The sequence below is a fragment of the Polypterus senegalus genome, chromosome 18, assembly GCF_016835505.1.
Source record: "Polypterus senegalus isolate Bchr_013 chromosome 18, ASM1683550v1, whole genome shotgun sequence".
Classification (NCBI taxonomy): Eukaryota; Metazoa; Chordata; class Cladistia; order Polypteriformes; family Polypteridae; genus Polypterus; species Polypterus senegalus.
Window position 1 is genome coordinate 58,055,913 of NC_053171.1, and position 27,116 is coordinate 58,083,028.

Here is a 27,116-nt window from a genome sequence, read left to right on the forward strand (position 1 = left end):
GTCACACAGACAGACCTCAGTATGTGCGTCTCGGGAACTGCAGGTCTGACATTGTGGTCAGCAACACAGGAGCGCCACAGGGGGCTGTAGTTTCTCCGGTCCTGTTCAGCCTATATACATCAGACTTCCAATACAACTCGGAGACCTGCCATGTGCAACCGTTCACTGATGACATTGCTATTGTATCCTGCATCAGGAGTGGGCAGGAGGAGGAGTATAGGAACCTAATCAAGGACTTTGTTAAATGGTGCGACTCAAACCACCTACAACTGAACACCAGCAGAACCAAGGAGCTGGTGGTGGATTTTAGGAGGCCCAGGCCCCTCATGGACCCTGTGATCATCAGAGGTGACTTTGTGCAGAGGGTGCAGACTTATAAATATCTGGGAGTGCAGCTGCATGACAAATTGGACTGGTCTGCCAATACTGATGCTCTGTGCAAGACAGGACAGAGCCAACTATACGTCCTTCGAAGGCTGGCGTCTTTCAATATCTGCAATAAGATACTGTTTACTGTTTATAATATTATTTACCTTGATATTCATAAGGCATTTGACAGGTAACACATACACGGGGCAATAATTATTTGATCTCCTGCTGAATTTGTAAGTTTGCTCACTTACAAAGAAATTAATAGTCTCTAATTTTTATGGTAGTTTTATTTTAATGGAGAGAGACAGAATATCAACCAAAAATCCAGAAAAAACACATTACATAAAAGTTATAAATTGATTTGCATGTCATTGAGAGAAATAAGTATTTGATTCCCTACAACCCAGCCAGAATTCTGGTTCCCATAGATTGGGTGGGTGCAAAATGGACTAGCCTACCGCATCATTTTTTCACTTTGATCTTTGGGGTGTCTTTGAATTGAATCCTCTGTAGATTGATAATTTTCATTTCCATCAAACAACATGGCATCCTTTCGTTCCTAACACATTACCATATCAGTCCATATCAGTAGAGATATCCAGCAGGATTTTTTTCCCATTGAGATCTGGTGTGTTTTTAAAGTGTTCCTTTAATGTTTTTAAATAGTTTGTTTATTTCCCTTACTGTAAGGGGTTAGTAATAATACTAAGAAAAGTTTGTTTTCAGGGTGCTGAGTGTAGAAAGTGTAAGAACAAATGATTTTGGTAAGAACAGCCTTTTCATAATTACAAATTCAGCCTCTGAAAATGCAATGAGTAATGCTGTGTCCAATTGAAATGAATGTGCCGCAGCAGACTGCATGAATATACAGACATTTTCAGTAGTGTGCCTGTACTATCTGGTAAAATCACTAAGAAGCGGGAATTTGGAAGTAACTGCATTTATTTAAAAATGTGTCTTGAAATATGGTCTGATCTTCATCTAAGCTGCAATAATGAACAAACATAGCCCAGTCTAATTAATAATGCACCAATTATTGTATTGTTTTTGTATATTGAATATATCATTCAAACATTCACAGGTGTGGGCTGGAAAAAGTATGTGATCTCCTAGGCTAATTGGAGTCATGACTTAGCAAATCTGGAGTCCAATCAATGAAATATGAGTGTAGGTGTGGTTTAGAGATACTTTGACCTATTAAAAAAAAAAGGACTCAAACATTTTGTGTTTGCAATTCACACGAAGTATCTACGGATGTAGAGATACTGTTGCTGTATTAAATACTCTGTGAAAATGAGCACAACAATATTTTATTCTCTTCATCAGCATTATATGCAACAAAGCCTTTACTGAGTAATGGTTTTGTTTTCTTTCATATCATGAACTTTAATCTAATGTACAGTCCTTCATTTTTCTCTAATCACATATACTGTACTTCATAAAAAGTTATGTATAATATTTTGTAGTTTAGCAAGAATATGTAATGAGCTGACTTAATACAACTTAAAGTTGATAGTAACCTCAATATGGAATTTTGTATCTGCAGAGCTAAATATAATAGGAGATCATTTTTGAAGCACATACATATTTTTTGGTTAATGGGACTAATGTAGTGCAGTGCACCCATGCAATTAAATGTTTGATCGAAGCATTACTTTCTTTTTGTTTCTTACTTTGCAATGCTGTGTTTGAACCTTGAGTACAGTCATTGTCTGTGTAGAGTTCACATGTTCTGAGTGTTTCTAAGTGGGTCTTTCCTTCCACAAAGACATGTATACTGCATGTGCTAGATTAAACAGGTTATCAGTTCCAGCCATCAACAGAATGTTGTTGGGAATGCTTGTTTGAAAAAGTTTAGTTTCTGCTTGTGACTTCTTTGTGGTTTCAATGGAAATCATGCCTGTTGCATTTTTTGGTGATTTTTGCTGCTATTTACCTTTTCGTTTTGCAGATGTGTCACGTAACGGTGAAATGTGTGCAACTATGGTTAGCCTGTCATGTGATCCATTTACCATCTATATGTTTCAGTGGTGCTTTGGCACACAGTGTGTCCCGTTTGATTAAGGTTTTCCTCAATCCAATTATCTTCGACTTAAATATGATTGCGTCATTAATGTTCAGTATCTCTTGAAAGATAATTTCTAAAACCATTCCTTTGATAAATAGCAGCAAGAATAGTCAAAAACAAGGCATTTTTGTTTATTTCTTTAGCTTTCTCTTTTTGTTCATCAGCATCGTGTTCACATCTACTGGTATTTTTAGCTCACAATAATCCTATGGGACTTTCTCCTTATCAGACTGAGGGATCATAAGAAGCCCTGAGATGGCGAATGTGGTTAATGAAATCATTCATCTGGGTGAAGAGCAGGGAACCCTGAGAGACCATGTAAATGGTTAGCCACTACAATGTAGCTTTCTTTAAATGAAATAGCTGCATTAAAATAGTCTGTCAAAAGAATAACCGCTGGAAAGAAGTTGAAGGAACTTATAAGGGCTCATCCAGAATATTTAGTTTTTTCCTAAGAAAATTCAAGATTTCTTTGGTCGGTGTGAGTTGGTTTTCAATCAGATGCTCAAAAAGTACCCAGGTGATAAGACAAAGATTGCCTATATCTGTTCACTGATGCCTTTAGAATTGGTCTCTGCCCTATATGTGAATAAAAGCCCCTTCACCCAAAATCTAGATAACATGTTAAGAGAATTTGCTAGGATTTTAGATATTAGGAATAGGATGTGCAATGCTTGTGGTGCACTTTTAAAGTTATGTCAAATCAACAAGTAATGTGGAGAGATTATCAGCTCCAGCAGCTGAATTGGGTTGGATGACACAGTCCTAGTTACAGATTTTCAGAGTAGTATCTGCCATAAAATTAAAGAAGAAAGCCAAATACAATCTTGAGGAAATTCTGGATGATGTAATTGCTTTGTCTGAAAATTAAGATCCAGGGGTAAGGAATGCAGATGTGAAAGGAGGAGTTTTAGACATCTCCTGCTTCAATTATCTAAAAAAACCTTCCCTTATTCTGGCACCTGCTGCTGCTCTGTCCAGTACATCTGAGAACCCCTGCCGATGGAGCTGGGTAGAACATTGCTCAGTTTTAGGAAAGACTCAAGCTAAGTCTTTGTTTTAACCAGGTCACTTAGTTCCAAATGTAACAAACCAGGGAAACTAATCAGTCCATCTCATTTTAGAGTTGGCGAGATGGTTTATAGTCCAATCTGATCTAAACATATTTTTTTCCTTCCATGATTAACATTTCCCTAAGTACGGTGTATATTGAATCTGGCTCAGCAGAAAATTTTAATAAGACCCAGCTGCAGATGAGACAACCTGAGGATGCAAGCCATCACCACAACCCATGATACAAAAGCAATTTGTGGCAGGATAGATTTTTTAATTGTCTGAGAGCAGGAGTATCTTTCTACTGTAGCAGACCTTCAAAAGTTATTTTTGGTGATATAGAATTTGTTGTAAGAGTCATTTAAAATGAAAGAAGTGCAATGCCTTTCTTTTTGTAAGTCCATAATGTGACAAGATTATTAGAGATGAGAATATGTGTTGGGCGGCACGGTGGTGCAGTGGGTAGCGCTGTTGCCTCGCAGTTAGGAGACCCGGGTTCACGTGGAGTTTGCATGTTCTCCCAGTGTCTGCGTTGTTCTCCCAGTGTCTGCGTGGGTTTCCTCCCAAAGTCCAAAGACATGCAGGTTCGGTGCACTGGCGATCTCAAATTGTCCCTAGCGTGTGCTTGGTGTGTGGGTATGTGTGTGCACTCTGCCCAGGGTTTGTTTCCTGCCTTGCACCCTGTGTTGGCTGGAAATTGGCTCCAGCAGACCCCCATGACCCTGTAGTTAGGATACAGTGGGTTGGGTAATGGATGGATGGATGGAAGAATATGTGTTATATCAGAGTAAAAAAAAACACAACATATAGTACTATTATGAAATATTGTACTGCAACAATAGTATAGTACACAGTAGTAATACGCAAAACAGAGAGACACAAAATAAATAATCTAAAGTACTTTTGGAGAACTGATGTGTAGAATCATATGTCTTGACTGTACCCGTATTACATGGTTTATTCGTTCCTGTTAAGGAAATTGTCTATTAATGAAATTAATAATGGCCTATTGTATTTGTAGCAGCAGAGAAAATGGACAAAATATACCTTATGATATTTTGTACTATGTTGCCTTAGTTAAAAGTAATGTTTGGTACATAGTTGTGTTTTATTATATTAAAACTATTTGTGATTTTAGGGGTTAGTGCAGAAGTGATGTAATGTCTGGATGCCAAACCAATGCTATTGGTGAGAAAAAAAATGATTGAGGTGCCATTTAGCCAAATGTTGGTGATTATAGTACTGAAAACATGTGTAGTGGTTCTAGTGTTAAGCTGCACTCCTGATTCCTATATTGTCTTCAAACTACCCACCAGATTTTTGTTTTGTGCTTTGCTTGGTCCTTACTATACATTGGCACGTCCCTCAGTCTTGGTTCCCTGATAACCTCCCAGCAGGTTACTTGTTTCATGCTAGAAGTTCTCAGGTGTGAATGAAAATTCCATGTGATCAACAACTGAAACAAAACCACTCTTGAATTATCAGGATGATCAATGCTGCTCTCTTGAAGCCCAAATGGATTCACCACAGACCCAAGAACACTTTCAGACTGGAAAATACCCTAGTTCAAGATAGCTTTGGTGTTGTGTCTTCCAGTGTGGGTAGCTCCTTGTGCAGCTAATTTAATTATTTTGCACATTTGTATGCTTCATCCCCTCTGTAACAGGAACTATGGGGGTACACCATTCTGTAGGATTAGTAACATCATTTATGATGACCAAAGAATACATTTATTTATCTCAGTTCCTTCTCTACCTATCTTTGGAAATGGCACTGTGGCTAGGCTGTATGGCTGTGCAGTTCAGTTATAGCTTTACTGGCTTGACGTTTAAAAGGCTAAATTCCCTGACAACATAATCACAAACCTGAATGACTGGATAAGCAACAACAGGCTGCAAGCAACATTACAGCTAAGGAGGTTGTGGGTGTACTGTCTATGGACCATATAAACCTAAAATTTGTACTTTATCCGATTTCCTCTCAATCTGTGCTAAAAGTTTTCCTATAATTGTAATTGCTCAACATGGACTTTAGACGGATTACTGATGTTTCCACTCATTATAGCGACAGGTACTCTGTGGGAGGCGCTCATACAGTATGTGCTATACTACATAAGCTTGATATAAGCTTCTGTTTATTTTAAAAGTTGCACTGATAAATTCACCTTGCTTCAAGTTTTTGAATCTGGACCTTCTATAGAGTCTATACCTTGAACAGCCATTACTCTGTCTATGTTTATTGCATTTATAGCTCTGATCATTACATGCCAGGTGGCAAGGTGTTCTTGTGGGCCATGTTACACCATGAGCAACTTATCCTCTCAGGCTACATCTACACTACTATGTTTTGAACAAAAATGATCTCTGTTCATGCTAACATTTTCACATCATTTATAAAAGTATTTCCATCAATGCTTAAATGACAGAAATCAAATATAATGTAGATGTTCACCTATACAGTGCATGCATGCACTGGTAGAAAAGATTTTGAAGAGACTATAATGCTGCAAGCCAAGGAATTTATTGCAAAAATGTAGAGAGGAGCAAATTATTTGCCTTTGCACATATATGAAGTGTTCAAGCTGTACAAAATACCATTTAGATGCATTCAGGTAAGCAACACAACAAGCACCATGGACTCCTCTATGTCCACTATGATGAGGTACGGTTTTCTTTCATGAAAGATGAACAATGAAGGAATGAGACATTGTAATGACCAGAATCCAATTGGCGAATAAGCATGAACAAATTAGAGAGCACTTAGAGTCTGTGTTTTTGAAAGTTTGTGTTTTTCCCCATCCACATTGCAATGCTGAGCTGGCATTTTTAGTAGTATACGGTCCTGGATAGTATATTCAAAATTCAGTTTTCTGGGTTTGAAAATGTTGATGTGGTGTGGACAAAATGCAAAAATTGAGACTAATATCAGCAGTTTAAAATAAAATTGTAGTAGTGTGGATATAGCCTCTTAAAGTTAATCTGAAACTTATAAAAAATCTCCATGATTGATGATTATGCTATATCGTATTAGTATTATCAAAAAAAGACACTGCACCCACCTACTGAATATATGAATTGTTTTCCTAATATAACACTTCTTAAAAAGAGGAAAGAGCAAAATAAAAATATTTCCCATCTTGTTGCAAGAAATACAATAGGGATCTTAACATCATAAGATACCAACATGGACTATCAGCTCAAGGATCTTTCTACCATAATGTGCCTATTCAGGGCCAAATATTCAGAAAGCCATTAGAAATGATCATTTGGTACCACTGGTCACCATTAGACTTTTAACAAGAAAAAGTAAAATGGCTATGATCTAGAACCCTGAAGTGCCATGTAAAATAACTTTATATATACCATACAGCAGTGGTCACCAACCTTTTCAAGCCGAAGATCTCTGACCTCGGCCTTAATGAAAGGCAAGATCTACCTATCGAAGAATAGATAGAAAAAGACAGCCCAGATTGTACTTCCAACTTGAGGCCTTTTATTTAGTATTTGAATTGTATTTGAATTTAATATACATTAAATGTTCTTTTCTTTTTCTTTTTTTACTTAACTCGGAAGCAACCATCATATAATCAGATCATATGAAGTGGCACTGAACTCAAGAAAAATGCCATTGTCAGCAGTAAAGTGCTTATTCACTGAAGTTTCTGACGGTACTACCTACCCTTAACATTTTATAAATGAACTGTTTTATCAACAATCTCAAATTAAGCTAAGTGCAGTTATGTCCCATCATATGCAACATCACTTTTCTCAATGCCACCAGAAGGCAAAACTGCTGAAGTAATGTTACTCACTCAAGTCAGTGTGATGGCTGTGACTGAATACTCTCTGCGAGTCCTCTGAAGTCTGGCTCATAGCTAGAGATAGCCAGTTTGAGGCAGTCTGTGAGGTGTCTGTCAGTAAGGCGGCTCCTGTATTTTGATTTGATTATTTTCATCTGTGAAAATGCCATTTCACAGAGGTAAGTTGATCCAAAATAGGCACTCACTTTTAGTGCACATGCAGTGAGGAGCGGAAACTTTTCTCTGTTGACAAGTCCCCAAAAGTCACTGTCCCTTGATCTGGCTTTCAGCTCAATGTCATTTTGCAAATCAACCATCTCCATGTCAACTCCACTTGACAAAGAAAATACTTGCTGGAATTTGGCTGCAACCTGTTCTATATCAATGAGCATGAATGGGTTTGAGACAAATGCAGCAATGCATTCCATTTCGTTTAACTCACCAAAACGCATATTGAACTCTGTTGCAACTTTGTCCAGGTGAGCACAGTATTTCTCAGGGTGAAAAACGTCCTTGTCTTTAATGCTCTGTGACATTTTTTCCAGGTTGGGAAAGTGTGTTAGCCTCCCGTTTTTAAGATGTGTGATCCAAACACCAAGCTTAGACTTAAAAGCATTCACTGCGCTGATCATGTGTGGCAGGTGTCGGTCTTTTCCCTGGAGCTCGTTATTGAGTGTATTCAGCTTTGCGGTCAAGTCTGTCAGAAACCCCAGGTCACACAGCCACGCATCATCTGACAGTTCCTTGTGCTCCTCGTTTCTTGCAGATAGAAATGTCTTTATCTCAGGCAGTAAGTCAACAAACCGCTGGAGCACTTTCCCGGCTCAACCACCGCACATCAGCATGAAGTAGTAGGTCTCCATATGCGCATCGAGCTCATCCAGTAGCGCCTTGAATAAGCAGCGCTGAATTGCTTTTGCTCGTATCGAGTTTATCAGTTTGACCACCAATGACATTACGTGTGAAAAATCTACGACTTTCCCTGATAAGGCCTGCTGATGAATGACACAATGATAATTCTTGAACTCGGGAAAATCAGGGTCATTACGGCACAGTGCTATAAAACCCAGGCGCAGCGCCACGCATCGCCGGTGCTCCGTCGGTGGTAATTGCTACCAGTTTATGAATGGGGATATCATTTTCGCTTACATATTTTTTAAACTCAGTGTAAATATCCTCACCTCGCGTTCTCTCCTTTAAGTGCAAAAGAGTGAGGAAGTCCTCTTTTGTAGAATCCTGGAAAGCCATTCTGACAAAAACAACAAGCTGAGCTGTGTCCACTGCATCCAGAGATTCGTCGAACTGCAGTGAAAAATATTCACAGAGTGACAAGTCCTTTAACACCTGTCGATCCACGTCCTCTGACAGTGACTCGACCCTCCTTGCCACTGATGCAGGGCCGAGGGGCACAGCACGGAGTGAGGCTTTTATGTCGTCTTTGTTTTTGAAATCCTTGAAAATAGTCTCTGCAGTAATGGCCATGGCTTACTTGAATAATTCGCCATCCGTAAAAGGCTTTTTGTTTTTAGCCAGAAAGTAACTTACACGAAACGATGCTTCAGTAGCAGCCTTATTTTGATCAGCAGATTTTGTAAAAAGTGATTGCTTGGCCTTCAACTCAGATCTCAGCTCGTCAACTTTCCGTGCACGAATCGCGCTCTTTTGCGGGTAGCGGTCTTTAAATTTCGGGTGGTTGGTATTGTGATGCCGCTCCAGATTCCCTCTTTTACATAATGCTTGTTTTTGGTGGCACAACATACATACACACTTCTCTTTTACCAAGGTAAACAGAAATTCCTGTTCCCATTCTGGATGAAAATTGTATGTTTTTGCCTTCTTTCGTGGAGCCTCCGCCATTCTAGTTTGTAGTATGTTACCTCGCGCGGGCTATCACCATGGAGATCCATATTGACGTTTGCGACAGTTAATTTACAGGTGCTCTTCTTTTATCTGATTGGTCACTTTATTGAAAATAAAGCAGTTCGATTAAGAGATACAGATGCTTGCAAAACTGAAAACGTTTTTATTTTCGGGAGCTACCGGGACAGTGATAAAGATCTACCAGTCGATCGCGATCGACGGGTTGGCGACCACTACCATACAGTATCTAGTACAGGTTTCTAACTAAAATGAACAAAATAATAATAATAATTCTCAGCAGAATCAAAAGATTAGGATGCCATTGAGCGTTGAAAAACTTCTTTTACAAGTTGCTATTTATACATTCTAATGGGGCACACATTTCCACAGTTGTAAACGTGTTGGAAACAATGCATTTAGTATCAAACTCTGAATATACCCAGAATTGCTTGAGCAGTTATTTGAGCACTTCATGTAGAATAAATACTTTCAGAACTATCTGGGGATGCATCCCGACTGATATCTGATTGCTCTGCAGAAAACAATCTTTCTTTTCCTCTTTCAGAGTTAGCAGACAAATTTTAAAATATACTGTCATTTTTAAGATGCTTTTTGCAATGTGCTTGAGTTGATGGGCAGACAATGCTGTGAACTGTGAAAAATCATTATTTAATACGGTGGAAATACTTTTTTTAAATTAAGAAGTAGCTGATAAATGTAAGAAACCTGCTAGAATGCTGGTGCTGTTAGTGTAGGACAGGCTAACATTATCCATTCTGGTATGGCTGAAACTCAAATTCTTGGCTTAACAAGCCACTACCAGACAATCTTAATATCAGGTTCTTCTTGAGTGGACCTCTCTTTCGAATGGAGCCTCTGTCCCTCATCTGATAAAATGATAAACAACCCAGTAACACCCAGAGATGGCTCTGTGAGGCACCATCTACATACTTGATGAGAGGCAAATGATCATTGATGGACAAAACTTTGCACCAATAGTCAACCAAAAAAGAGTGGGGTTACATGCTCCCAATAAACCAATGGCAAGATGTCTGCCCCTTACTTTAAAAACCCTTTGCACAACTCAAATCTTCCATTCATTTATCAGCTCACTGCTCTCAACCCAGCCATAATTTCTGCTTTATTGTAGAGGTTCCAGTGCTTATAGGATGTGGCCATAACAAAGGCTACAGCAATCAATTTTATTCCAAAATGTCACCAGTGCTAGACTGGAAAAATGGAATTGCACAAGCAAGTCAAAAGAGTTGAACAAGTGATGACATTATTCCAAACCTTGTTAAAAATGGCAAGTGCCCAATCAGAGGAAGAACTTATGCAAAGCTATGCATTTGTTTTTCTGAAAGTTGTAGCTGCATGACCACCAGTTGCCCTGCAGATGTGATTTTGCCAGAAACAACAGGACTGGCACTTTGTGTTTGAATCTCAAAAAGAAACTGTAGCACCACTTGAAACCAAAAGGTTCAACCAAGGTAGTGAAAGAGAAGTACCCCTGAACAAAGAGTGCACTGAAAATTATTCAGCATGTCTGACCAGGAATGGAACAAAGCATTTCTTACATTAAACCATAACTTCACCTGCTTTGATTATTGATACTGATAATGGTATCTTTATATCTCTATATATGAAATCCAACATCTGCTTGTCCATTTTTCACAAGAGAACTACTTAACGGATTTAGATAATACTATAATTTGCTGGAATGTTGATTTTGCTTAACTGGCACCCAGTTAAGTTTAGGGCAGATTTCAAAATCCTCTTTTTAACATATAAAACTTTAAATGGCCCTGCTTACCTGTCTGAAGTTATTATTGCTTACAAACTTGAGTGTACATTAAGATCTCAAGATTCTGGTCTGTTTCTGATTCCAGAGATCAATAAAATAACAGTGGAAGGACAAACTTTTAATTACAGGGCCCAGAAGCTGTGGAATGGTTTTCCTGCTACTGTAAGAGGCGTCCCTTCAGTCTCAGATTTTAAACCCCATCTGAAGACTCACTACTGCAGTTTAGCATATTCAGACTAGAGCTGCTAATTAACTGTGCATACTCAATCTCTGTTGTTAGTCATTAGTACTAAAATACAGTATAAGTAATCTGATATTGATAAACTGTAACTTACTGTTACTTATTATGTTGTTTCTCTTCTCTTTATCATCATGTGGCACTTTGTTCCTCTGCTCTACTGCCAAATTTTTTGCCTGCCTTTGGAAAGGCCATCTCAGATAAAAGAGCACTGGAATCATTGGGCAGAAGGGTAATTTCAACAGACTGGCCAGCCCGGCATGAATCAGCTAGTAGGCGGACGTCTCCAGGACTTTGACTGTGTCTGGCTTGTCTGACTCCTTTTCTACAATCTGGCTGTGGTTCTACAACAAAACTGATAGACAGATGTTGTTTTTCATTTATGTTAATTAGCTTCTATGTTGTTTTTGATATATTTGAACAAATCTGCACCCTCATATATGATATTTCTGTGTTTAGTGAGTGATATAATCTCTTCTTGCTTTTTTCTTTGTAGTTTGTACTGTTGTTTTGTATTTCTGAGGTGCCAATGAAAGGCAATCTAGCTCTGTAAAAAGGGTTACTTGTGTTCTGTTTTGTGTATTGTGTTGCATTTACCCAATTTTTTGACATCCATTGAATGCCAAACCTACCTGGAAGGGGGTCTCCCTCTGAACTGCCTTTCCCAAGATTTCTTCCATTTTTTTCCCTACAAGGTTTTTTTGGGAGTTGTTTCCTTGTCTTCTTAGGGAGTCAAGGTTAGGAGACTGTCAAAAAACAAGGTTTCTTAAAGTCCATTGAGACATTCCTTGTGTGAGTTTGGGCTATACAAGAAACACGTTGTGATTTAAGAGCCCCAATCTTCTAATCGAGGAATGGACTCAAGACCCTTAGCTTGTTTTAAAAGTATATTTGATTTGCTTCAAGGGTCAATATTTATTAACATTTGGGTTAAACAGCTTAAATGACATTAAAGTATGTAACATGGCTGGTATTTAACATTTAATACACCTTTTTATATCTTGATTTTCCCTTGTACCCCCACTGCTCACACAAGTCAATAACCCAAATTGTCACACCAAGAAAAGCTATAGAAGTTTAGCTTGAGTGGTGACGGAGACTGTTATTAGTTTTCCACACAGATAGCAGAAGCCAAGTTTTAATTCTGGCGAGGATGGTGTGTGACAAAGGTATTATAAAATGAAACTCCTTTTTTGTGTTTTTTTATTTTTTGAGACAGTTTATTTTTTTTGTATAGCCCAAAATCCCATTTTTAAAAATAAAATGTAAAATTTAGAAACTTACTAGATATAGTAACACCATTTTAAAATGTTCCTTTTGAAGGATGATGTAATTTAGTAAGCTATTTTTTGTCAATTATTCAATGTATTTCAAAAGATGATCTTGTGAAATCTACTTTGTGTGGAGAAAAAATGACATGCATTACTTGTTCTGATGTACAGTATGTGTTAATTAGGTTACAATACAATACAATTTATTTTTGTATAGCCCAAAATCACACAAGAAGTGCCGCAATGGGCTTTAACACACCCTGTCTCTTCACAGCTAAGTCTTGACTCTAAGAAGACAAGGAAAAACTCCCAAAAAATGCAAGTAGGGAAAAAATGGAAGAAACCTTGGGAAAGGCAGATCTGGATCTTTCCAGGTAGGTTGGGCTTGCAGTGGGTGTCAAAAAGAAGGGGGTAAATACTATACAATACGCAGAACAAAACACAAGTAATCCTCAATACAATATAATAGTGCAATAGAAATATTACTAATACAGAGCAGATTTAGTAGAACAGTAGAACATACAGTATCCCATAATACAATTTGCATTTGTTCATAGTCTTGGAGACCTTGGCCATCAAGCTGCCTCCCCTATTGGCCATTCCACAGCTGAGATAGCTCTGGGCCAGCCAATCTGATGAAAGGACCCCTCTGCCTGTTGATTCCTCCAATCCTCCATCAGAGATGACTTTATCTTACACAGGCAGTGTATAATATACATTTAAATGGGGTATTTTATTATTAGGAATTCTTGTCAACAAGGAGATATTTCTTAAAACTCCATGAAATAGAAGGAGTTGAGTAAATATTACAGTGCCAAACTGACTTCATTAACATTGTGTTTAAGTCTGGTTTTTGGTTTGGGGGATAGTGTATGTGAGAATTTATGCAGAAGATGGGAAGCCAGGGGAGAACAGATTTGGGAGCCCACAAGGTTTAAAAATAAATTAAGTCTTATGTAAAAGAAAAAGGAGAAAGTAGGGTGAAATGACACCTTTTATTGGCTAACTAAAAAGATTACAAATGCAAGCTTTCGAGGCAGCTAAGGCCCCTTCATCAGGCAAGGTGTAACAAAGAAACTGAAAAATACTCTTGCTTATATTGGGACAGCAAAGTGATTTTTTTCTTTCATCTTAACAACCTTTTTGTTCAAATGTTAGCAAAATGAATACACCTGAGATGAATACAATACAATACAATACAATACAGTTTATTTTTGTATAGCCCAAAATCACACAGGAAGTGCCGCAATGGGCTTTAACAGGCCCTGCCTTTTGACAGCCCCTCAGCCTTGACTCTCTGAGAAGACAAGGAAAAACTCCCAATAAAAACCTTGTAGGGAAAAATGGAAGAAACCTCGGGAAAGGCAGTTCAAAGAGAGACCCCTTTCCAGGTAGGTTGGGCGTGCAGTGGGTGTCAAAAGTAGGGGTCAATACAATACAATATACAGAACAGAACAATTCCTTAAGACAGCATAATAATAAAAATTTTAGAAGTACGGTTTAACAGTAGATGATATGACATAATTAGGTTTGGATATTTTTAGAGTCCTGGAGACCTCATCCATCTAGCTGCCTCCCCATTTGGCCATGCCACGGCTGAAACGTTGCTCCGATGAAAGGACCCCTCTTTCCCATGATTCCTGTGATCCTCCATCAGGGATGACTTTACCATAAGGCAAACAACTTGGCAGGTGGGCCGTGGCACCAATGGCCACATTTGGGTACCGAGAAAAGAAACAGAATAGGTGAGGGTTAGTATTCAAATATAATTATCATGTTACTTATGTTATAGTGCTAATGACTAACAACAGAGATGCAGTATGTACAGTTAATCAGCAGCTCTAGTCAGGATATGCTAAACTGAAGTAGTGAGTCTTCAGCCGGGATTTAAAGGCTGAGACTGAAGGGGCATCTCTTATGGAAGCAGGAAGACCATTCCACAGTTTAGGGGCCCTGTAACTAAAAGCTCGACCTCCCACTGTTATTTTATTAATCCTTGGAATCCTAAGCAGACCGGCATCTTGAGATCTTAATGTGCGCTCAGGTTTGTAAGTCATGATAAGTTCAGACAAGTAAGCGGACCTTGGCCATTTAATGCTTTATATGTTAAAAGGAGGATTTTGAAATCTGCCCTAAACTTAACTGGGAGCCAGTGTAAAGATTTAAGAACTGGGGTTATGTGTTCATATTTTCTTGTTCTTGTAATAATTCTTGCAGCGCATTTTGGATTAACTGGAGGCTGTATAGAGAACAGTTTGAACAGCCAGTGAACACCGCATTGCAGTAGTCAATCCTACTAGAGATAAATGCATGAATTAATTTCTCACAATCCTGTTTATTTAGAAAGCGCCTTAATTTCCTAACATTTTTAAGATGGAAAAAACATGTTTTGGACGACTTTGTAATATGCGCTTTAAATGACATGCTAGAGTCAAAGATAACTCCTAGATTGCGGGCTGATTCAGTAAAATTAATTGGGATTCCAACTGAGTTAAATGATGACAAAATATTGCTGTGATCAGCGTCATTCCCTCCAACAATTAACATCTCTGTTTTATCTGTATTTAAAGACAAGTAGTTCTCATTCATCCATTCCTTTAATTCACTAACACAACTAATTAAAGACAACATCGGAGAAACTTCATTTGATTTAAATGAAAGGTATAACTGGGTGTCATCTGCATACAGTGAAAATTAACATTATGTTTCCTAATGAGAGATCCCAGTGGAAGCATGTAAAGTGAAAACAGTAAAGGTCCCAGTACTGAGCCCTGCGGACACCATATTGAACTTCTGTGTATAATGATGGAGTACTGTCTGCACATTTCTGTACATACTGGAATCGATTTGATAAATAAGAACTGAACCAAGCGAGCACGGGCCTGTAAGCCCAACATCTTTTCTAGCCTGTGCAGTAAAATAGAATGGTCAATGGTGTCAAATGCTGCACTTAAGTCCAACAACATAATTACAGTGGAATTTCCTTCATCAGAGGATATCAGAATGTCATTTACAACCCGTGTTAGTGCCGTTTCTGTACTATGACCAGTGTGAAAGCCAGACTGGAATTTCTCAAATAAATTGTAATGCGTAAGGTGTGACTGAAGCTGACTGGCGACTACTTTCTCTAGTATTTTAGAGAGAAATGGTAAATTTGAAATAGGCCTATAGTTATTTAGTATGTGTGGGTCTAGGTCTGACTTTTTAAGTAAAGGTTTAATGACTGACACTTTTAGTGCATCAGGTACGGTGCCATGCAGTAATGAACTATTGATAATGGTTAGAATAGGCGCTGCAAGAACATCCATTGCACTTTTTACTAGTTTTGTTGGCACTGGATCTAGGGAACAAGTAGTGGGCTTCATTTTAGTAATTAAAGTTAAGACTTCCTGGTGAGTTACAGGATTAAAATTATTAAAGTGCTGAATGCAATGTGCGACAGGGTCTGCTAAGCTAGTATTTGGTTTGTACTGTGATGCTGAGATCTGGGATCTTATATTTTTAATTTTCTCATTGAAGAAGTTCATAAAGTCTGTACTGCTAATATCTGTTGGTATTTTGCACTGTTGATCTGAATTCCCATTTGTTAATTTAGCCACTGCTCTAAAAGTACCCTAGGATTTTTATTATTGCTATCTATTAATGTAGAATAGTATTCTGAGCGAGCTTTAAAGAGGGCTTTTATATTTATTTACACTCTCTGTCCATGCAATTTGAAAGACATGTAGCTTTGTTGTTCTCCATCTGCGCTCCAGTTTTCGACACTCTAATTTAAGAGCTCGAGTATTTTCATTAAACCAGGGAGAGTTTCTATGTGCTTTGATCACTTTTGTTTTTAGGGGAGCCACTGTGTCCAGAGCATCTCTCAAGGTCACATTATAATGTGATATTAGCTGATCTAAATTGTTTTCCACGTTTACATTTGATGTTAACTGATCTAAATGGTTTTCCACAATTACACTCGACTTACTCAAGGTATCTATAAATTTTGAAGCAGAATTACAATCTAGATTCGCACTGTCTTTGTTTTAATCTGCGAGTGCGCTGGCATGGGCAGAACTAAATCAAACGTAATTAAGAAGTGATCGGAAATAACTACATTTAATGGAGTAATATTTAAATTTTGAATTTCAACTTTGTAAGTTATAATTAAATCTAATGTATGGTTATGATTATGAGTTGGACCTTTGACAATCTGACAAAATCCTACTGAATTTAACAAATAAGTAAAACATTTGCTAAAAGTGTCAGTTTCCACATCAATGTGTACATTAAAATCCCCATCAGAACTACGTGATCATAATTTATAGCCAAATCAGGCAGAAGGTTGCTAAATTCAGTCATGAACAATGAATATGGCCCTGGTGGTCTGTAGACTAGCACTATAATTGTGTTGGAATCTGTTTTAATATTTAAAATGAATGCCTCAAAGGATGTAAAGTTGCCTAAATTCTTAGGAGTGATTTGCAATTTGTTACAATGAATTATTCCAAGGCCTCCTCCTCGACCAGAATCTCTAGACTTATGAAGGAACGAGTATCCATCTGGTGACGCCTCAGCTAGGGGAACGGTGTCATATTTACTAAGCCAGGTTTCAGTAAGAAGACACAGATCAGATTTTGTACTTAATATTATATCATTTACCAAAACAGCTTTAGTGCCAAGAGAGCGAATCTATACTAATAAAAGGCAAAGCCCTCACTGACTGACTGACTGACTGACTCACTGACTCATCACTAATTCTCCAACTTCCCGTGTGGGTGGAAGGCTGAAATTTGACAGGTTCATTCCTTACAGCTTCCTTACAAAAGTTGGGCAGGTTTTATATCGAAATTCTACGTGTAATGGTCATAACTAGAAGCAGTTTTTCTCCATTTACTGTAATGGAGATAAGCTTCAACGCCATGGGGGCGGAGTTTCGTGTGACATCATCACGCCTCCCGTAATCACGCAGTACATAGAAAACCAGAAAGACCTCAAAAAAGCGCTGAAGAAAACATGCATTATATAATTGAGAAGGCAGCGAAACAATAAGAAGCGAGTGACATATACAACCATATTCATGAGTTCTGCTACTTGAAAACAAAGCACGATGTAAACCTACACTTTAAATTAAGTTCATAGACAGGCTGCCGCTAGCGTTTGTAATTTAGTGCCTGTCCATATAAGGCCGTCCGTCAGCGGAAATCCAATAGCAAACTGCCACGGGTAAATATTCACGGGTGAAGGACTGTGCTTATGGAGAGGAAGATGAGATGGTCAGGGTGGTGTTTGACACAAACTCAGAGAAACTGCGAGAGAAAGTTTTAAGTGCCAGGACTAAGGTAACATTAAATACAGCTATGGACATAGCACGAGATGGCACCAGCACAGCTGGGAAACTTCGATGCATGTACACGGCGGCTCCGTGAACTGGCGCAGTGCACAGATAAAAGCAACAGTTCCAAAGAGCTGAACAAAACCGATTACACAATTGAAAGGCAGCAAAAAATATGAAGCATCTGATACTTACAAGCATATTCATAAATCCAGCTACTGCGGAAGCAAAGCACACGTTGGAAAAAGTCAATGTCCCGCTAAAGGAAGACAGTGTAAAAAACCTGTGCATGCAGTGTGTCAGGTCTCAGATAAAGAAGAAGCGAGCTGTTTATTGATGCAGTAAGAAGCGAATCGATGAATGAAACCTGTCATCTTTACAGCGATTGACAAACACGGAATGTAACTTGAACACAACACATCCTACAAATACGAGCCTGATTGAAAGAAATAATGATAATCAAATCCTTGATGACAGCAACACTCAGTAACACTCACAAAACAAATACTGTATATTGACAGTCATGTTACGTTATTTTTAAAATGTTCCCTTTTCTTTTTCTAGCTTTTTTAACACACTACTTCTCCGCTGCGATACGCGGGTATATATATATGTGTATATATATATCCCGATCTACATACTCGAATAATGGATACTTTATTCGCCATCAATGATTGTATTGGTAAAGCTATACTCAGTGTATTCATTAGATGAACGGTAAAAAAGTAAGAGCGAGGGGAGGATGACTCATTGAGGCATGCAGGCTGTAGTCGCATCAACTCTATCTGAATTGCGCGATCACATTTGAAAAAATATATCTTTTCAAGTTCTATTTAGTCCATATGTGTCAAACTCAAGGGCCGCAAGATCATTTTATATACTGTATTATTGTTATTAATGGCCCGGGTATATGAAGCGCTGGTAACACAATAAACTACAGATCCCATAATGCAGCGCTTCAGCTGCCTTGCCGAACACTTACCGCGTTAATGAAGTCTACCTTATGATGCTGCAAGTTATTGCGAAGCTACAGTTATTGCGCACTGAGTTTGCATGGCGCTTTGGTGACTTTGAAGAACAAAAAAAGTCCGTCTACATGCGGCTCGAACCTTGTGCATGTTTGGTAGCACATATCTGTGTGAGAAGCTCTTCTCAGTGATAAAGACTAACAAAACAGCACACAGGAGTCGCCTCACTGATGAGCACCTGCAATCCATCCTGAGAATCTCCACAACACAGAACCTCACAGCAAACAGAAACGAACTTGTGGCCAAAAAAAGATGCCAGGCGTCCAGCTCTAAAATGACATATGAGCAAAGACAACTTAATGATTTGATTTGTTATTGCGTAAGAGCGGGAGTCAACCGTTTTAACAAACAGCGTATTGCACTGATACTGAAATAGCTGTGTGTGTATATATGTAGATATCTATGTATATGTATATATATGTTTATATATGTGTGTGTATGTATGTATGTATATATATATATATGTTTATGTGTGTGTGTGTGTATATATATATATATATATATATATATATATATATATATATATATATATATATATATATATATATATATATATATATATATATGACAACAACACTCATCACTCACAACAGTGACAAAACAATTACATTGACAATCAGGTTATGTTATTTTCAAAATGTTTCCTTTTCTTTTTCATTGCTTCTTTAACACACTACTTCTCCGCTGCGAAGCGCGGGTATTTTGCTAGTGTTCAATAAACAGCATTTAAAACTGCATGGTTCTTTCTGAACTGCTGATATATTTTTTGTTTTAATTTGAATGAAATTTCTATTACAGATGCCCCTGGTGGAGTGAATGTTTTTATCCCTTGGTCTAATTATACACCTTATTTTTTGGTTATCAATTAATTTATGGTTTGTATCAAGACTAAATTTACTGGATGCCCCACAACAGGGATTATGGGTAACAGCTTCAGGAAAATAACAGGTGGGATAAAGAACAGCCTGTGATTTAAGATCACATGACTGCGGCCTGGATGGTGCTCTAATCAGTCAACCAGGCAGTTTTGCTGCCATATTTTGGGATAATACATAAGATCCCCTCCAGTTAGGGTGAAGACCATCTCTTCTGAAAAATCCAGGCCTTTCCCAAAAATCATCCCAATTGTTCACAAATGCTATGCTTTTATTTGCACACCAGGTTTCTAGCCAGCAGTGAAAGAAATGCAATCTACTATAAATCACATCCCCTCTATATAATCTTGGTAAGGGACCAGATACAATTAAATTCCGACATTTTGTTTTAGCTTTGTTGCATAGAGAGATGACGTTCCGCTTTAATACCTCAGATTGCTGTAAATAAATATCATTAGTGCCGACATGCAGCAATAAGGTAGATACTTCATCGCGGCAACACGGTCCAATCGGCCTTTATGCCAGAAATCTTGGCCTGCAAGGCACTTAACATTAACTGCTGGTTTAACATAGTTTGGAATTCTAACATTCGCACTATGGAATTACCAATTATGAGCACTTTATTATTCTCAGTTTCCACAGGCTCTGCGAGAGCTGAGAACCTGTTCTGGGTCCGAATTGGTGACCTGGGTGCTGGGGGACTAAATTTTGGATTCTTAGACCCCCGTCTTACTGTTACCCACTCGCCCTGTGGCTGAATTGGTGCTGCTGATTTCGGCCTCGCACTGACTACAGTGGGACCTGGAGAGACTGAAGCGAATCAGATGTAGCGAGATTGTCTAAACAAACCGAGTTGATCCAATTTTGGTTTGCCTAATCGCTATCAGATTCCTAGCGCGTCCTCCAATTCGCGTATTTTCCCGACCAACTCTAAATTAACTAAACATTTTTGGCAGGTGAAGCTATCTGCACTGTCGGCTGGAAAACCTGAGCTGTACATACTGCAGGACACACAACATATAAACGTGCCCTCGATGGGCAGAGAGCAGATAGAACTTAGATTAAATGTTGAAGTCATCTTTGCCGTTTTTATAGGTGCTTCGGCGCTTTCCGTGTTCAGCTGAATCACCTTCAGCTTTAAGTTTCCACCACCCGCTGAGCGATCAACCTTAATTTCTCATTGCCGGTTATTTCTACTGGTCAGCTGCCGGCTTTTTTAATTAACCCTGAAAAAAGAGAAAAATGAAATAATAAAATGTAGAGATAAGATAACCATCAAAGAGAAAGTCCTGTAAGGATTTTTTTGAAGTGCATTGTCTGTAAGATAGGCCTCTGATGTAGTCAGCTGGTCAATCAGTCTGTTAGTCCACATACTGTATCTGCTCATAAAACTCTTGTCTATATTAATATTTTGTAGAGTGTTGAATTTAAGTGTAAGTTTGTATTCCCATTCTCTCCGCTCCTGTTGGGTCTTGAAATTACCCATAAGCACAGTGACCCTCAGATCCTTTATGCTGTGGCCATTACTGTTAAAGTGTGCTGCCACCGGAAGATCAATACTGTTCTGATTAATATGAAATCCATGTGAGTTCATTCGCTGGAGTAGTGTCTGACCAGTTTCCCCTACATACAGTCCAGTGTAGGGGCACCTTATGCACATGATTAGGTAGACCACATTAGCAGATTTGCATGTGAACAGACACTTTATTTTATGCTCCTGCTGGCAATGTGGTATAACTACCTGATCTGTTGTGTAGGTGCCACACCTGTTCTGTAGGCAGGGAGATGTGCCACTTGCTGCCAAGCCACACATAGAGTTTGGGACAATCAGTTGTTTGAGGTTTGGTGGTTGTCTGTATGCAAGGAGGGAAGGTTCTGGGGATATATCCCATCTGGAAATACTTCGCAAAATTATGAAAGAGCTTCAACCAATGGTACAGAAAGACAATAAACTGAAGGATGTATGACAGTGAGCCTTTCACTGTATGTGGTTTGATGTAGGTGGGATATTTGGTAAAAGCAGATTCACTGAGGTGTGATTTGCTGTAAATTCCATATTTTACTAATAAAAGATAGCAGACAACATGGAAACTTATGATGTAACTGAAAGAAGACACCATTTGTTATGTAAAAATATCACTATTGCTTTTGATTGACTTGTGAGTTTCCTGCAATATTATGGTGTCTCGCCAGTGGGACTCTTTGTGCATAACTACTGGATGTACAGTACTGTAGGGATGAAAGGGGGAAAGAAACATTGATTACAAAGTCAACTGATATTGGGCAATTTACTTTCTAATCTGAGAGACACTCATAAGAATCAAATAAATTTAGAATGTGTGGGATATCACTAGGGGCATTCACCTGAAGGAACTGAAAATCTGTGTACAGTAATATTTCATGGTAGAACCCATACATTGAAACCATGGCGATTATCTCATGAATTCTCAAGGAAGGCAATAAAGAGCATCCGAGTAACAGGGGCATCCATGCCTAACACCTTTAAAAAGTTTGAAGGAGTGAGAGATATCCAAGTTAATATGTACAACTACTGTGATAAACAAATATAAATTCATGATCATGTTGATGAAACTTCTCCATTGCCATAGAAATCCCCATTTCATCTGTTTGAAGGCCTTTTCTACAATCTGAGCTAAAAGAGAATGAGAATGAGAGAATGTGGTTCATTGACTCCTTCAGAATCAGATTTACAAATATATGAACCCAAACGTTTAGCTTATTCACTATTCAAATGGCAGCATGCACATTGACTACTGATTATGTTTCCTATCTCATCAGCATTCTTTACACACAAATTGGTAAGGCACATATTTGGCTAAGAAAGAACATTACCTTTATATTGGCGAGAGAGAATGGAGAGAGCACATTTGCTCTGTACCCTCCATGCGTTCTAAATTTGCCGTTACAATTTCACAATTCATACTCATTCAATACAAATGAAAGTATTGAATGGTGAACAAAAGAAAAAAATGGATTTCAATTTTAACCGAGATTGAAATATATATATCTTTATAATTTTTTAATCCTGATGCTTTAATCATTTTTAATAGACTGTTCAACAAAAGAATAACAAGAAAAACAAAAGAAAATTTTATTTAAGGTCAAAATTTAGTGTTTAAATATTAAATAACCATTTATGGTCTTATGTTTATTTGTCATTGAAGTCCATGCGCCTATCCTTATCCACAAAATCTCCATCACTTTGTTGTAGAAGTCCTCCTTATTTTCCTTTATTTACAAAGTCTTAATCTTCCATTTTGCAGTCAGTCGGAACAAAAAATAAAAATAAACGGACCACAGCAGTACAGTTTACTTTCTGATATCTCTAACTTAGAGCCTCTGCATAGAACAACAGTAACAACGAGCACCTGTTGGGCTCACATGCGCCCCCTTCAGTGCAGCACGGTACTGTCTGCCTCACCTTCTGCCTTTTCACTGCGGTTTTAAATCCGATCAGCAAGACTAAATATGTCACACACATTCATTAAAGATATTAGCCAGACTGTGGAAAGTCAAGGTGTATAATAAACGTGTCTGCAAACCTTAGATTGGCGACATACAGAGACACAGCAACAGGCACACGCCAATTACATGTATCAACCCCGTGGGTGAGGGAGAGCGCTGTCTGAGGTGAGGTGAGGCTCGTTGCTGCCGCATCTCACATTTCTCCCCTGTATTTGAACAGGGAATGCGCAAATTCAGCGATTTTGACTATAAAAATTATTGGAATCATACAGGAAACACATTTATAGCACAGACTAGTGCTATATTTATTTTATTATTTTATGTTATCATTATTAGTTTTTTTTTTTTTACTTTTCATGATGACCCTCACCTGCCTCCCCTGACCGCACAGCCCTGCATCTACAGTAATACATGCAGAAGATGTTGGACATTGTCTGCTTCTGGGTGTGCTCTAATAAAACCAGTCTGATCCAGATAATTCACTTAAAGATAATAGATTATAGGCACATTGCCAAAAGCTTAGCCTACAGTTTAGAGTCTACAGTCATCACTGAAATGTATCGGTAGTTTGTGCACTCCTCAGGGTCTAATTAAGGCTGAGTTTATTGAGGAGTGTGGATTCTTTTGGCAAGAGGCATATTTAACATTTGCAGATATGCCAATTTAAAGTGAATCCAAAAAGTAGATAGGACCTCAGGTGACAGTCCATCTGGGAAAGAGGCTCTACTGGTCATTGAGTTCAGTCTATTGTTAGAAAACTTTTCAAGGAATAAGACTGAGTCAAACTTATAAAAGGATTTGTTAATTTGTACTGGGTCATGTATGATACTACCTGCATTATTTTTAATAGCAGAGATGAATGCAAATGCTTGGCAATAATGCAATTTAAGTGCCAGCAGTTTACTTGTCTTGACAACTGAAACATGATTTTTGGCATGGGTGCAGTGGATCTTAACCTGGATTTTTTGCAGCAAAACATAATGTAAGATCATTAAATCTTGTAATAGAAATTAAAGTTTCATGGTAAGAGTCTATAACACAGGGATATTTTTCTTCAAGAGTGGATAGTTTCACCTCTTTATCATGAATCCTTTGATAATGTACCCAAAGATAAATCACAGTTAAGTGTGAAAAAATCCCTAATGCTGCCTATAATAGCCAGTCAGAGAAAATTGCTTTATAGCATGAGAGCTCTGATTTATTCCACAGTATCAGAGACTTCTTTTTAAACTTAATGTTATCCACATGCAGAGTATGTAGTTTCCAGTATCTAATATAGTTTTCTATGTACACAAAAATTGAAAAAATGTTTATATATGTTGTATGGAGCACAGAATGATCAAGGAACTCACTCAAAGTCACATTATGGATCAGAAGCAAGAAATTAATCTGCAAGCTCGTTGTTCCTTAGTCATTGTGAGGCATGGCTGGTATAAGCAAAGTGAATGTAAACACACATAATTAAAGAAAAGGATCATTCAGAATAAGAAGAAATATATAAATTCGTGTGTAGTATTCTACAAAATGATGTCTTGACAGATTTAAAAACATCACAGATTTTATATATCTTAGCCATAATAAGATGTTAAAATTTAGCTTAATATGTAACAACCAAATAAGAACAAGAACTCTTCTGTTAATCTGGCGATTCTAAATTGGCCCTAGTGTGTGCTTGGTGTGTGGGTGTGTTTGTGTGTGTCCTGCGGTGGGTTGGCACCCTGCCCAGGATTGGTTCCTGCCTTGTGCCCTGTGTAGGTTGGGATTGGCTCCAGCAGACCCCCGTGACCCTGTATTTGGATTCAGCGGGTTAGAAAATGGATGGATGGATGGACTCTTCTGTTAATGACAACTGCTACTAAGCAAATTAATGAAGGAACGGAAACAAATAGTAACTGTGAAAAGAAAGACAAAACAGCAGAAGTGAAATTAAAGTAAGAAATGTGCTGTTTCTTGTAGATGCTTTCAGTTAAAAGAGTGGAAAGTGAGGGGTAAAAGAAGTAGACCATAGTAAACAAAAACGATAAAAGTAAACACTGATCCACATGTAAAGGATAATCATGACCCTTAAAACTGTAATTAATATTAGACAAATAGAAAATAAAGCAATATAAATCAACCTTAATGCAAATATAGAATATTTTAGGTGAAAAAGTTATCTAGCAAACATATGCTTAACTGAATGTGATATTTCTTTATGTAGTCATAAGAAAACAGAAATAATACCTGTGAGAAAGATACATACTTTCTATGAAACCAGCAATGTAGAACTAAGCATTTTAATTCAAGATCAAGTTTATTATCAGCATTTATTAGCATTTTGAAATTCTTAGTTACTTGCTTGACCAATATGTAAAACCTTATCACTGAGCTGAGAGCTATTTTCTAGCATTATCAGAGAACAAAATATTAAGCAATCGTGGATGGGTCTCAGTTTAGAGGGCACACTCTCCATGTCAATGATCTCTCTCTCTTTCAGGCCACACCTCTTCTGAGCAGCAGCGAGCGGAAGCCCAGAAAAGCGGCAAGCGGAAGCATAGAGCTACAGCGTCTCCCATAGGCACGTAGCCCTTTGCAAACACTCGATTAAGTTCAACTGGAGTAAAGCCGATAGCCAACCAGGAGAAATAACCAGCAGTGAGAAATCAAAGTCAATTGCCCAGTGGGTGGTGGAAACTTAAAGCCGACAGTCTCTTAGCAATTCAGCTGAACGTGTAAAGTGCCGAAAGCACCGAAGTTACAACAAAATCAGAAAAGATGATATCAGAGCTAAATCTAAGTTCGCTCTCCATTGAGGACACATTTATATGTTGTGTATCCTGAAGCATGTACAGTTCAGGTTTTCTGTCTGACAATGTAGACAGCTTCACCTGTCAAAAGTGTTTAGGTAATTTTGAGTTGTTTGGGAAAATACGCAAATTGGAGGACCGCGTTAGGTGTCTGATAGCAGTCAAGCAAACCTAATATTGGAGATTTCAAAATCCTCCCTTTAACATATAAAGCCTTAAATGGCCATGGTCTGGCTTACTTATCTGAACTTACCATGACTTATACATTAAGATCTCAAGATGCCGGTCTGCTTATGATTCCAAGGATTAATAAAATAACAGTGGGAGGTTGAGCTTTTAGTTACAGGGCCCCTAAACTGTGGAATGGTCTGCCTGCTACTATAAGAGATGCCCCTTCGGTCTCAGCTTTCAAATCCCGGCTTAAGACCCACTACTTCATTTTAGCATATCCTGACTAGAGCTGCCGATTAACTGTTGTAAAAGATGCAACAATAAGCAGCATAAAGGTTTGGGGTTATCCGGCCCCGTATATTGTAGACAATCCACAATTAAAGAAAAAACTCAGGTCAAAATATAAACACAAATAGGTTCATACATGCGACACCATTCTCGGCATCGGCGGCCATTTTATAAGGGAGGAGCCGGAAGTGGAGGAATGCTGGGAAGGAACCGTGAGGGAGGATGGGACTGATGACGTCAGGAAAGATGGCGGAGGAAGGGCGGAAGTAGCGTACTGCGGGAAGGCTTATGGTGGCGGAGCGTCTTTTTTCCTGGAAAAAAGCAAAGGAGAAAGGTTAGTACCCCGCCAGCAAAGTCTTCCGAAGCGTTTTAAGGTCCGTCCACGGTCTCCTATTCGCACGTGCGTGACACTGTACATACTGCATCTCTTTTGTTAGTCATTAGCACAAACACATAAGTAATATGACCTATGTTCTAATTTGGTAATAACCCTCACCTCTTCTGTATCTCTTCTCGGTACTCAAATGTGTCACTTGGTGCCACTGCCCACCTGCCAAGTTGTTTTGCTTGCCTAAGGAAAAGTCATCTCTGATTGAGGATTCCAGGAATCATCAGGTAGATAGGTCCTTTCATCGGAATGGCTAACCTAGCGCTGTCTCAGCTGTGGAATGGCCAATAAGGGGAACCAGCTTGATGGTTG